The sequence below is a fragment of the Nilaparvata lugens genome, unplaced genomic scaffold (assembly GCF_014356525.2).
Source record: "Nilaparvata lugens isolate BPH unplaced genomic scaffold, ASM1435652v1 scaffold6309, whole genome shotgun sequence".
Classification (NCBI taxonomy): domain Eukaryota; kingdom Metazoa; phylum Arthropoda; class Insecta; order Hemiptera; family Delphacidae; genus Nilaparvata; species Nilaparvata lugens.
The window spans coordinates 2,747-14,638 of NW_024092068.1; the positions used below are offsets into that span (position 1 = coordinate 2,747).

Consider the following 11,892-nt stretch of genomic DNA (forward strand, 5'->3'; position numbering starts at 1 on the left):
CTTCAATGAAGGTGTTGTTATTTACATAAAGAAATTATATTCTTCCATTTTTATTCAATTGAAATTTCAAAATTATTCGACCCCTGATAAAATGACTGACTCACTGTACATAGGCCTATTTTGAATTCTTCTAGATTTCATTACGTCAAGTTTTATGAAAGACCCTTGTGAAGCACGGGTTACCTGCTAGTTGAACATAATCTTTTAGGTTATGTAGACTAATTGAAATCTTGCCAATGTAAGATCCTCACCCTGTCGTGGTCGACGACGGCATTTACCACAAACAGAAACCCAGCTTAACTTTTTCTAATTTCTCTACTATTTTTGCAGGAAAGAAATACAGAGAGCCAAGGAAAAGGAATTGAATTTCAACTTCTCCTACATCATCATCATTTGCAAACTGTACAAAGAAGACGCCACTGAGAAGAAGAAAAAGAAGAAGGGCAAGAAGAAGAACGCTGAGCCCGAAATTATATTGACCAATCCGAGGAAGAACTGTTTGATCAGGTAACTAAAAATGACAGTATTATTCATTTTAAAATACTGTATAATATAATATATTATATACTGTATTTTATTCTTTATTCTTACAATAAGTACATCATTAAATGAAGGGAGTGGAAAATGAGTTTAATAACGGTTAAAAATAATGATTAAGTTGCGTTTACACCGGAATTATAGACTGAGAGATATTACTTTTAACATGAAGAGGGGAAATCGATTCTCGTTGGCACAGTTTCTGGACAGAGAAGTGGAGTAAGCATGCTGGTTGCTGACACAAAAGTAGGGAGAATGCTGTTAGGTAGTGGTAGTGATTAGTGAACGTGGAAAGAGTATCGGGCCTCTCTGTCTTCGAGAGAGACCCGTGTAAAACGTAATATCTCTCGGACTATAATAACACAAGTTTTTAACATTTTTGTTATAAACTGATGTTAATTACAAAAGTCAATAACATCATGTTGAGTTGCGTTTACACCGGAGTTGATAACATGAGTTATTAATAAAAACTTGTCAACTTGACTGAATCGACAAAAATTTCTCTTGACAAAAGTTGATAACTCGTGTTTTTTACAGAAAATTCCTTGTTATTAACAAGATTTATGTTATCCATCGAGAGTCGGTAAAGATCAAAGGAAATGTGTTATGTTAGTAACAAAAGCCTCTACTAAAGTAAAATAGTATTTCAGAATACAGTAACTATAGTTAATACAATAGAATACAGTTAAATTGTATTTTAGAATACATGTGTCTCCAAAAAAGATAAGGCCTATAGGAATTTAATTTGTTGATTTCCTATGTTGAAATTGATTAAATGAAACTAGATGAATGATGAAATATTTTTAATGTTGGAATGACAAAATTGAACTCTGGATAAATATTGAAATAAACTGTCACAAGTGATAAACAAACAGTTGAAAACATCACAGGTGGCAATCAGATGGTTCGCCACATTACCCCCCCCCCCCCCCCGGGCAGACGATTTGGCCATCCCAAATTTTGAAGTCACTTTTTTTTTTCAGCCACAGGCCCATGGTACTTGAAAAGCTGAGACAAAAAATAGATTATTGCTTCTGATGAAAAAATTTTAAATTTTCCAATTAGCCTAAACGTCATTTTCGTTCTGGTCAAAATAATAAATGTCTAGCAATTTGTCATCGGAGAATGCCATAAAGGTCATTGCACACCCAGCTTAGTTTAGCTATAGTGGTGTCCACGTTATAATGGCAGTGGAGAAAGATAGGAGAACAACGTTGCCGATCCTCTGTCATGTCATTGCCTTCTATAGACGGTAGCTGGTACAGGTTTATTGCTGTAATATTTACTGTTCATTCTCGTTTAAAATAATCAATTGTATTTTATTGAGCAAGAAATTATATTTTTCAATAATGTCATAGGAAATTTTTATAATGAAGATTATTTATTTTGTTAATCAATTATTAATTCTTCATTGTTGAAAGACGCACTGGAGACGCTGAAGTCGGATTATAAATTTGATAGGCCATAAACCTGGTCCTGAACATAACGAACAAATACTAAAAAAAATCATCAAATTCGGTGCAAAATTTGAGGCTTCATTTTTATTTGTATAGATTCTTACAATAAGTACATCATTAAAATGATAGGTAGTGGAAAATGAATTTAATAACTGTTAAAAATAATGGTTAGTCTACTAAAGTAGAATAGTATTACAGAATACAGTAACTATAGTTAATGCAGTAGAATACTGTTAACTACAGTAAAATGGTATTTTAGAATACATGTGTCTCCAAAATAGATAAGGCCCATGAAAGCTGAAAAATAGATGACAATAATTTGTTGGTTTTGTTTGTGACAGGAGGCAGATTGCCGCTTCGAGTTCAGTGTTCGAAACGAGAGCGACTCTGCGCTGAGTGGAGACTGGATGGAGGACGACAGAGTGCTCAAGCCATATCGGCGAGTGCTTGTCATATCGGCCGACAAACTCGAGAGAATCATCGACAAAATCAAAGACTTTGTCTCGCCCACCAAATAAACACAGTGCAATTCTATTTTGTTCGCTTTTTTATTTGATTTTTCAAAGCTTTAGTGTCCCCATCCACTGTCAAAAACAGTTTATTTATTAGGTTATCACAAACAATACAATGATCGGAAAAGAAAAAATCTGGTGTGGCGCACTCACACAACTTTCCTTGCCGTGATGGAAATTTATCACCTAACGCTAGTGTACACGCGCATCCCAAGTCTACTTTTCAAAGATCTGAGCCAGCTGGTGACAGGACAATAACTATGGAGACACTCGAGGTCTGCTAACTCTTCATAGTGAATGATTCAATTGTTATTGTTTTTTGACGTGCTCATGCAATGTAAAGTTGTTCTGGCAATAAAGAATCTTGAATCTTGATTCAATAGAATCAACAGTTGCCAACAGTTTGCAATTGGATAATCACATTTTATCGAATTTCGAGCTTATTTTCAATTTTAGGTGAAAATGTTACTGAACATTAATTGTAGAGATTTTCATGCTCAATCTTTCCACTCGAATTTTTTTGTTTAAATTGAGTCTGAAGCCTGATAATTGAGAATCTAAAATCAAACTTTGCATAGATGAGACGGAGCTCCTGAAATTTAACAGATATGGGACTTGTGGCAGTTGATAGAGCTTATCAATGACTATTTTTGGTATGAATTTGATCAAAATCGTTGGAGCCGTTTTTGAGAAAATCGCGAAAAATCCTGTTTTTGACAACATTTTAGCCGCCATCTTGAATTGCATTTGATCGAAATTGTTCGTGTCGGATTCTTATATTGTAAGGACCGTAACTTCCAATTTCAAGTCATTCCGTTAATTGGAGATGAGATATCGTGTACACAGACGCAAATACACTCATACACACACACAACACACACACACACCACACACCAACACAACACACATACAGACCAATACCCAAAACCCCTTTTTTGACTCAGGGACCTAGAAATATATAGAAATTTAGAAATTGGGGTACCTTAATTTTTTCGGAAAGCAATACTTTCCTTACCTATGGGTTATAGGGCAAGGAAAGTAAAAACAGTTAGGGCCGGTTTCCAACTCGGGATTTAGCTAAGTTCTAGACTTCAAACAGCTGGAGTCAGAAAATTAGCTTTCCAAAACGGGGCGTAGTAGCATTTTTCATAACAGTAGTCGCAGTTTTTATTTTCTCATTTCTATAATTGGAAACGTTTTTCCTTGACGAAATTGAACATTTATAAATAATTCAGAATAGCTGAAACTTTACTCTATTTTCTTTCACTTTATTTTGTGTTTAATTTTCTAGTTTTTTGAAATTTAATTCAAACGCGACTTTAAATTTATAATGACTGCGACTACGCCCCGTTTCGGAAAGCCAATTTTCTTACTCCAGCTGTTTAAAGTCTAGAACTTAGCCAAATCCCGAGCTCGGAAACTTCTTCAATTTTCTAATTTAGTTTCAAATTGTCCAAATATTATACATAGGTTATGTCCATTTCAATTTCTACACCAAATCATCAATCTAAAAATATAAATTATAATAAAACCACTTAAATTTTGAACTCGAAAATATCACGTTCACCATAGCTACATGACAGTACAAATCAATAACATTTGTGCAAATTATATACCTAATTTAATAGATTTCTTTTTTTCTGAGGGTGATGCCCATTGTGCCCTAGGCTTGTGCGTGGGTAATGAGGTGGATGATCGTGATAGATGATTGGACCTACAGTTTTAGGTGGGCTCCGAACCACCGAGAAGTGATTTTACAACTTATACTTTCTGCTTCATTTATTAAGGGTCGTTTACGTTGGTGAAGTTTACTTGACAAGTTTTGTACAAAATGAATGTATTTTGCAATCTTGAAGTCAAGTTTACAAGAACAGAAACTTGAATCTATGACAATGTAGACCAGCATGACAACGCAAAATAGTAGGTTGTATGGAGCACCAGTGCAGGAAAATCAAAATTAAGTTGGTAACACTGACTGTGGTCCACGTTATAATATGACAGTGGAGAACAGCGTTGCCTATTTATTATGTGCCTTGATTAATTATATTTCTACATTGTCAAAAACAGATTTGGCTTCGTTGTGGAGCTAGAAAAGGATAGTACTACCTACTTTGTCGAACGATAGACAAGGATAGCAACATCAAAGTTTATCAAATACTGTCATTATAACGTGGACCTCACTATAGTTATTTCAATGCTTGCATAAGATAAACCCCCTTCAAGCAGTCAGATAAATTTTCAATTGAATTACTAATCATTATAATTTAATTATTATTATTCAATTTTAAATAAATCAAGGTTTTTATTAATAATAAAATTACACAGAAAAACATTTGATGGATTTCAGGGAATTTTACCCCATAATCCAACCACTTTTCATATTCAATGGTAACTGTAGGAAAAATGTAATGTGAAATACGTGCGCAAGTTCGTTTGCTGCACTCAAGAAACCATTCCGCCCTCGCCTACGGCTCGTGCGTAAACGTTTCTTTCGGTGCAGCAAACTGTCACTTTGCGCACTAGTTGCACAAATAACTATTCTACATTTCAACTTGAAAATGACCTAAGTTGGGGTCGAAACTAGTGTTGAAATATTTTTTGTGTAGTTGAGATGTTGATATTGTGGTAATTATTCATATTGGATGAAGTATTTTTCTTTGACAATTTCGTAGTCTTTTTCATCCAAAATTGTTGAAATATTTTCAAGTTTTTAATAATAAAGGGTACTACAAGGTTTTTATATTGTTTTTATTAATTTTTACACAAGTATCCCATATAAGTGAAGTGTTTTTACTATTACTTGTTTATCATCACTGCGGTAAGTGAGGCCAGTTATGTGCAGCCCGAAGATGGTTTGCACTCTCAGGCGTCTGAAGGTGGGTTGACAATGGGCAATGAAGTCACTGTATGTAAGAATCCGCAGTGCCTTCTTTTGAAGAAGCAAGATGTCATTGGCATGCGGAGAATGGTCCCAGATGAGAACTCCATACTGCACATGACTGCCAAATACCGCGTGATACATCATTATAAATCGCTTGCGACTTGTTAATAGTCATTAGTAGGCATCCCTACTAATGGCACCCCTAGTGGATTCTGGCAGAACAATAATTGCATGCACATGCTCACTGGCGCCAACAAAAAAAAAAACTGTTGTATAATGTAAAATTACATATCCAACGATTAAAATCCTCACACAAGTCCTATAAAATTGAATTTTTTCCCAGGAGAAAGAACTTTTTTTTTCAAAGTATAGTAGAAGCAGTCCAGTTTGATCAGCTGTATATATGGCTTTTCGCTGTTCCGAGATTATTATATATAAAATAATTAAATTATATAAGCTAGTAGGCCTACGGTATTCAACCAAATAATTATTATATGAATGAACTTACAAAAATCTGGTGTGGCGCACTCACACAACTTTCCTTGCCGTTATGAAAATTGATAACCTGACGCTAGTGTTCCCGTGCATCTCAAGTCTACTATTCAAATTTGAGCCAGCTGGTGACTGGGCAATAACGCTGGAGACACACATGAGGTCTGCTATCTCTTCATAGTGAATGATTTTATAGAATCAACACTAATTTGCAATTGAATAATCACAATTTCTCGAATTTAAAGCTTATTTTCAATTTTAGGTGAAAATGTTACTGAACATTAATTGTAGAGATTTTCATGCTCAATCTACTCCACTTGATTTTTTTTTGTTTCAATTGTATCTGAAGCCTGATAATTGGGAATCTATCTGCATTGATAAGGCAGAGCTCCTGAAATTTTTACAGATATGAGACTTGTGGTAGTTGATAGAGCTTATCGATGACTATTTTAGGTATGAATTTGATCAAAATCGTTGGCCGTTTTCGAGAAAATCACGAAAAACCCTGTTTTTGACAACATTTTCGCCATTTTAGCCGCCATCTTGAATTGCATTTGATCGAAATTGTTCGTGTCGGATCCTTATAGTGTAAGGACCTTACAAATTTCAAGTCATTCCGTTAACTGGGAGATGAGATATCGTGTACACAGACGCACGCACGCACACACCACACACACACACACACACACACACGCACACACACACATACACACACACACACACACACAACACCCACACACCACACACCACACACACACACACACATACATACATACAGACCAATACCCAAAAACCATTTTTCGGATTCAGGGACCTTGAAACGTATAGAAATTTAGAAATTGGGGTACCTTAATTTTTTTCGGAAAGCAATACTTTCCTTACCTATGGTAATATGGCAAGGAAAGTAAAAAAACAAGGTTTAAGAATAAATTGTAGTTGACAATTCCTAATTTTTTATATGGATTTTTAATGACAGTAGCCTAAAAGCCCAAAAGTCATTCAAATCCATTTTTGACAACAATAAATAATATTATTATAAACGGATTTAGGTATTATTGAATGAATTTGTTATTAACAGTTGGTTCTATAATAAAAAAATTAATGACCGAGTAATGAAAAATTATATATCATTAATAACCGGCCCGGTTGCACAAAAGCCGGTTAAATTTTAACCGTAAGTAATTTCACGAGAAGCAATCTGAGACGGCTACTCTTGGTAAGACGGCTTCTCTGATTGCTTCTTGTAGAATTAATCACGATTAAAATTTAACCGGCTTTCGTGCAACCGGCACTAAATGTGTGGGAGAAGCTAAGAGTTTTCAATGACTAAGCATTTGCAAGGAAATTCTTTTTAGTTGAAGAGATTGATTGATTGAGTACTTTATTTATGTAGATTACAATATATACTGGCTTATACACTTATATACAATAGCTTACAATACAGCAAAATTATAGATGAATTTACATAATATAGACTAAGAAAATAATTATTGAACTGTAGGCCTATATGATAAGAAAAAGCAATTTGTAATATAATAACTATAGATAATTATATTGTTATGCATCTACATAAATTGGCGGAGTTTTGGACATATCAATGTCCATTCTTCGGAAAGAATATTAAAAATATCCTTCCCACTAACTCTCTACCAAAACGTTAATTTCTCAAGAGAAAGAGAGTTGTTTGTTAGAAAAGGAGAGAAAGGCGAGAGAGTGGAATGTTATTTTGAGAGAGAGAAATAGCGAAAGAGATGTTCAAGTAAGAGGACAATAGTAGAATATTTAAAAGAGTGAGAGAGAGTGAGTGATTCAAGTGAGAGTGTTGGTGGCTATTTAATCCTGATGCTTTCTGAGGGGGTGGGGTGGGTAGGTCATGAAGAGGGGAATTAACTCTCCGCTTCTGTGTGAAAACTTAGGATCTGAACAGTAGTGCTTCATACAGTGAACGCTAATCATATTATCTGATAGTGTTTTGTGCTTTCTTCTGTGTTATACAGTGGTGTGAAAAAAAGACAAAAACAATGTAAGGCTTCTTAATTACATAGAGACTCATTTATTTCATCATGTTTGCTCGTTCTTAGCTAAAAAGCATTACAATAATTAAATCACTAATTGCAGAAAAGGAACATGTCCAGTTTTCATAATTTTACAGGAGAGACAAAAAACTTATTTAAACCTGAACCTAAACCTGTAGTAAACGATATATTCAAAACGTCGTCATTACAATGCTTTCAGTTGGACATGTATCCTTCCTACAGTAAACGATGTATCTTACATTAAATAGTTGGTTTTTTGAAAAAAACAATTTTTGAAAAAGTTGGACATGTTCCCTTCTGCAATTAGCGATTCAATTAGTTTTTGTAACATTAATTAATTGTTTCTTGTTTTAGTTAACATCAGGGATAACTAGTTTAAATCACTTTCATTTTTAGAATTTTATTTTGTAATCAGTCAGTCTACTCCAATCATCAATTCCATTTAAGTGATAACTTTTGGATAATTAATTTAATTTAATGGAATCACAATAACCCCCTCATTCGTATTGTAAAATTATATTTAAAGAAGAAGCCTGTTTCTGGAGTAAAATATCTATCAGTATAATCCAACCTTTTCTGAATTGCTTTTTTGTGATCTGTTTATAATAATCTATTAAAAATGTTGCAGTAGGCTACTCAGCACAATTTCAACCTGTAACATTCTTTCAGATATATAGGATAATCAAATTTATTTCGTCAAATTGAAAACAATACAATGTATGAAGATAACATAATAGACAAACAAGAAATACATAATAAGATTCCAATAACACATAAACTCTTAAATATTTAACAGTCCCAAACCCAATTTTTTCTTATTTACCTGAAAATATAAATGTACAAATTATACAGAGTTTATTCTCTCATACTTTCTGTCATCTTCACATTTATTACTTCTACTTCTCTTATTTTTTCTGATGAAGGCTATTTGTTATTTCTCATATTGTATGGTATCTAGTATATAGTATAGTCTCCAGTATTAAGTATATTTAGTTTCCCATAACATTTTTATTTCTCCACAAATATAGAATAATTTTTTCTCTCAATTTTCAGTTTCTTTGTATAGTGATTATTGTTATAAAAATCGCTTCACTTATATATGGGCTACTTATTCAAATTAATAAAAACAATATAACAACTTGTAATACCTTCTAACTTGAAAATGAACTATAGTCGAAACCAGTCGTTAAAATATGTTAAAGTTTTCAATAAAGGGTAGTACAAGTTTTTATTGATTATTGTAATTTTCTTGATTGGGGAGCAATTTTTAGGATTTTCCCTTGTGCTCCCATATTGTTGTAAATAAATAAAATATTGTTTTTTATTCACATGCTGATGTAGGCTACACACGGGTATTCCTCGATAACTTTCTTGTGAACAACCTATGCTTTCAATTAAAACATATTTTTTCAAAATATTACTCACATTTTCAATAATATATTTCAGATAACCTTTAGAATATATAGATCTAAGTTTCTATCCACCTATGCATACATGAACATAGATTACACGATAGTTATTTCAATTAATAAAACAATAAATAACCGTCAAAATTCAAAAATCCTAGTTTTCGTTGTTTTTGAGTGAAAATGGACTAAATTTTAGTGAAGTGAAATCATAACCCTATTTTGGACTTTTAAAATGTTATCTGAATTTGGGAGAGAAATAGTACAAGGAGTATCCTTAGTTTTTCTCTCCCAATCAGTGCTTCATTGTGAAAAATATAAATAAATATAAATATCTTATATAGTGAGGTCCACATTATAATGACAGTATTTGATCAACTTTGGTTCTGCTATCCTTGTCTATCATTCGACAAAGCCAATGGTACTATCCATTTCTAGGTCCAAAACGATGCCAATTATGTTTTCGACAGTGTAGAAATATAATTAATTAATTCAGAGAATTGGCAACGCTATTTTTCTTTATTTATCCACTGTCATTGTAACGTGGACCTCACTATAGCACCCTTTATTTTTAAAATAACTTTTAAAGTTTTTAAAAATAAAGGGTGCTATATGATTTATTTTGTTTTATTAATTTAAAAGTAGCCCATGTCAATAAGTGTTTTATTTCAATTATTATAGGAATTTGTAAAATTGTTGCTATAATAATGTTTTAATTGATTGTTTTTAATCTTTCCTACTGTATGGACAATATAAATTCGTTTTAGTAGCTTAAATAATCGATTCTAGCTCGTTTTTATTAGGTTCTAAAAAGTATCGTTCGGTATTTTATTTATTTATTCAATGATACACAAAACATAATTCATTAAAATGATTATCAATTATTTTAGTCCCTATACTGTATGTATGCCAAAATTGAACGCTTGTTTAGGCTTGAGTGTAGTCTATTATCTAAATACTGTTTTTATGTGTTTGAAAATGCACATTATGGCTTATTTGATTCCAATTGCAACTCTGTAAATAAACCACTGAATGACATTTAAAGGTTGTGTAGCAGATTTTCAGTTTAAAATTAGCATGTGTGCGTCTGAACCAACTCGTATCTGCGTAGGTTAACGTACTAGACATATAGTTTTTCCCTGTTGAAATGCAGTATTTAGGACCGATTTTACGTGAATTTACAAAAATATTCTACCTACATTCTACCATTCATTCATCTTTTAATTGACCGTACGTAGTCATGTCTATGTTTCAACTCGATTTGCTTTTGTCTGTATGTAACGTAATTACGGCTAAACGCGTTGATAAGATTTTGCAGGAATATTCCTTTTTCAACTGCGCGTCGATGTATACACAAGGTTTTTTGAAATTTTGCATTTTCAGGATAATATGAAAAGAAAAGGAATTCCTCATCCATACTCCGATATCACTATATATAATATCATCCATTTACTTTGAAGATAGGATCAATCAGACTATAGAATAATTATTCATAATCAATCAGTTGACAATTCATTGCATGCATTACACAGATGTCTGGCCGTGTCTATTTCTATAGGGTAGAGTTTCAATATTTTCTATGATGCGTGCCCATCAGTATCAATATTCTCACATTTGAATAACAAATTTAATACGGTAGGTGATTGAGAATAAAATAAAAAATGATCAAATGAACTGAATAATGCAGAAGAAATTATAGACCGAGCGAAGTGAGGTCTAAGATTCAAGTCGACGGTTTGGCATTTCTCTTAATGTTTAAATGTTTGAATGTTCAAATGTTTGAATGTTTAAATGTTTAAATGTTTGAATGTTTGAATGTTTAAATGTTTGAATGTTTATATGTTGCGCATTTACGGCGAAACGCGGTAATAGATTTTCATGAAATTTGACAGGTATGTTCCTTTTTTAATTGTGCGTCGACGTATATACAAGGTTTTTGGAAATTTTGCATTTCAAGGATAATATAAAAGGAAAAAGGAGCCTCCTTCATACGCCAATATTAGAGTAGAAATCAGACTATAGAATTATTCATCATAAATCAGCTGACAAGTGATTACACAGATGTGTGGAGAAGCCAGTTAATTGCTGTATTTCCATAAGGTCTATAGTTTCAATCAAGTACTTGTGAATGAGAATAGTGCGTGAGGTCTACTGTTCACAGAACTACTATTTAATTATATTTAAAAATTTTTGAAAATACGATCTTGCAATGTCACGGAGCTAGAATAGGAGAGCGCTATCTGATTTGTCGAATGATAGACAAGGATAGCAACACCAGCAATGTTAATCAAATACTGCCATTATAACGTGTACCTCACTATAGCTGAAATAGCCGAGTGCCCTTCATTCATAAACAAATCGGGATCAGAGGAGGCTATTTTTATAGAGCTTCACTTTCCAGTAACAGAGAAGAGAACAGCCTATCATTTAGTGAGTTCCACGTTATAATGGCAGTATTTGATTAATATTGGTGTTGCAATACTTGCCTATCATCCTACAAAGCAGATAGCGCTAACATTTTCTATGTCCGCAATGTTGCCAGATCGTTGTTTAACAAATGTAGAAATATAA

General features: G+C 33.0%; 1 long non-coding RNA gene across 1 annotated transcript; it reads left to right on the forward strand.

Annotated features, from left to right (window-relative positions):
- Window positions 1–329: 329 nt before the first annotated feature.
- On the forward strand, window positions 330–2,528 carry LOC120356261. Its single transcript, XR_005573975.1, has 2 exons — window positions 330–507; window positions 2,336–2,528. It is a non-coding gene; the product is annotated as an uncharacterized LOC120356261 (long non-coding RNA).
- The last annotated feature ends 9,364 nt before the right edge of the window (window positions 2,529–11,892 follow it).